We start from the raw sequence: 3299 nt of genomic DNA on the forward strand, positions 1-3299 counted from the left end.
GTCTGTTGAAGAAACTGGCACTAAAAATCAAGCATGACAGTGAACAAGGTCAATTGAACTTTTTAAAATTATTTTCAATGAAGAAAAAACATCAACAAGATTAATTAATTTTTATAAATTAAACATCCAAAAATCATGTGAAGTTATTTTATTAATTAATTTAAAAAACAAACATCAAAAAATCATGTGAACTTGTGTTATTTTATGAATTAATTTGAAAAACAAACTTCCAAAAATCATGTGAACTCATGTTTTGACTGCGATGAATTAGTGTAAAAACATGTCAAAAGTTGTGTGTGTGAGGTTGTGGTGGAAGGGATAGAGAGAGAGGGACAATCGTGTGTTTAGGGCTGTGTGTGTGCTTGGAAATGTTTCCAGTCTTTCATGAGTTTTGAGTTACATGAGTTCAGAGGTTCTGGCTCAGAGATTATGTGCAGCACATTAGACTCATAATAGAATAGGATGTCAGGTAGATGAGGCCAGGTGAAGACATTCTTCCTACCCAGTTGTTGCATGAAGCTCACTTTTACTTCTTCACCCACCACCTGGATGACCTGTCCCACGAAAGGCTTACTTTCATATCTGACCAGAATGAACTTGCCTTTCAGATCCTGCTGACAGTTGGTAGATGTTGAGGGGAGGTCTTGTGATTGCAGGTTGCGGAGATCTACTGCAGTTGGATCATAGCACTTGCAGATATCAGGTCTTGCACAGAAACATGAAATTTCCCTCCACTGAATCGCAGCTCGCTCTTCAGAGGTCACTTGTCGAATTTGCAGCGTACCTTTTACGGCCGGGACATTTGTTGGGACCGATTCGTCGTACTTGGAAACGGCTTCCTCGGATATCCAAAAGTACTCGATGCCTGAGGGCTGATCCTTCAGGAAGTTGTAAAGTTTTTCAGCTGTCTGCAAGTCAGTGCCTCTTTGGACTGCTGTGTCTGCAGTACGCTTGACAGCCCCTCCCACTACATCAGGAGCTCCTTTCCCATGCGATTCCTCACTGTAATTTCAAGTGACCCTTTGAAACCCACTCAGAAAAGGCATTGTGTTGAGAAGAACATTTTTTTTCTTCTTTCTGTATCTGGTCACTGGTCCATCACTTATGATATGTAGAGTGGTGGGTGTGTTACATTTGCCTATGGCATCCCTCAATACAGGTTCCATGTGAGCCCATACTGCACATTCATCATGGCGGGGAGAGGCAGAGAGAGCGGCATAGGAAAAGGATGATAAGGCTGTATACACCACACTTGCGTGGATTGTAACCTGCTAGCGGCTGCCCCCGAAGCGGAACGCCTGAATTTCACTGCTTGAGCTTACAGCCGTATTTCTCAGAAGTCTACACGAATGCAGACTTCATCCTCACGTAGTGTTTCTTTCAGCTCTCTGAGTGTTTTGACTTGGTGGAGCCAGTTGAATTGGTGCTTAGCTAGAGAGTCTAGGTTCTTGTTAAGCAAAGCCAGCAGATCGTCACACTTTCCACTTTGTGTGACTTTTGCAAAGTTAGCAAAGGTTTTGCCTTCTTCAGATGTGACTACTCTGGTCCACTGCTGCCATGTTAGAACAGTCTCCTCCAGAGGTCCTTCAAACTCAATCTCATTATAGCAACACTTGCACAAGCGTGATACATTTTGCCTGATAACATGTGACTATTCTCATCCCTACAGAGAAAGCTGGCCACCGCCTCTCTTTTCATTTGTGAGGCTCTTGTTGTTTTTCATTTTGTTCTTTTCACTGACCATTTTCTTCTTTGTCTTTTGCAAATACAGTTTCCTCTATCTTTTTTTGTCTTTTGTTTTGCTGCCGGGAGTTCCCTTTTAACTTTGCAGACCTCAGCTTTTCCCTCTCTTTCAGCACTGAGCTATAGTATTTGTTCTTTCTTTCCTTTCCTTTCCTTGCAGGGGTTGAGGATGCTTGCAGCCTCTCTGTAACTGGCTGCTCATAGTCACGATCATCGAGATGATTATGCATATGCTCTGGATTGTCGAGATGCTGAATTTGCTCATCTGACATGTCCATAGATTGTGGGGTTAAGTTGAAAACATCAGCAGTTTCGCTGGTACTTTCTCCACTTTTCCCTCAACTTGTCCTGCTTTGTTTTGGAAAGCTCAGCTACTGGAGTATTCTTTCACAGTATTTCAAGTGTGTGTGTGTGTGTGTGTGTGTGTGTGTGTGTGTGTGTGTGTAAAAACCACCTTTCGCGCGTTTTGGCAAGGTAATTGGCCCTTGCAGCAGGATCTGCACTGACTCGTGCTCTGTGACGAGCCACTTTTTCTTGGCTTGATAATGGCAGCTATAGGGGGAAAAGAGGCACTATTATATTGCAATAATTGTGAAACACTAGAAAGTTAATAAATGTAATTTTACAGATCTAAATTTTAATCTTTGACTAACATTTCTCATATTATTGGAGTTTTAAGTCTTTTTAAAGCTGCTGTTCATTTTCAACATTGTCACTGTTCACCAACTTCATTCTGCTACATTATGAAATTACATATATTGCACTATATATTGCTTAAAATTGGAAGTGAATGGAAGACATATATACAGCCATCCTCAAAATTATTCATACCCTTGCTAGTTGTTGTGATTTTTTATTTTTGTGATGAAATGACTGCATTTTTTCAAGTTTGTTTGAGTTATATGTGACCAACAAGTGAAAGAATGACAACAATACACAATTCAAGATTCATTTCAGGGGTGTTTTATTCATGGATTCCCAAAAAATGCCATGTTCAAAGTTATTCATACCCTAGTCCAATGTCTTTCTTTAATAGTCAATCGCATAGCCTTTGTTTTCTATGACTGCTTCGAGACGATTCTTGTATGTGTCCACAAGCTTCCTGCATGTCTCCTGTGAGATGTTTGCCCACTCTTCCTTTGCGAAAGCCTCAAGATGGGTCAGGTTGGTCGGTTTCCTAGCCTTCACTCTGGTCTTCAAGCGATGCCACAAGTTTTCGATGGGATTCAGGTCAGGACTCTGACTTGGCCATTGTAGGACGTTGACATCATTGTCCTTGAACCATTTCTTCACTACCACGGCAGTATCTTTAGGATCATTGTCTTGCTGGTATGTCCAGTTGTGGCCAAGCTGGAGTTTCTCAGCAGATTCCTTCACATTTTCATCAAGGATCCTGATGTAATCCTCCTTTCTCATGATTCCTTGGACCTTGACAAAGCATCCCATAACATTATGCTTCCACCACCGTACTTGACTGTGGGCAAAGTGTTCTTCGGTTTGAATGCCTCTCCTTTCTTCCTCCAGACATATTCAGCATCCATATGGCCAAATAACTC

This window comes from Pagrus pagrus, assembly GCF_965226575.1.
Source record: "Pagrus pagrus genome assembly, contig: HAP1_SCAFFOLD_75, whole genome shotgun sequence".
Lineage (NCBI taxonomy): Eukaryota > Metazoa > Chordata > Actinopteri > Spariformes > Sparidae > Pagrus > Pagrus pagrus.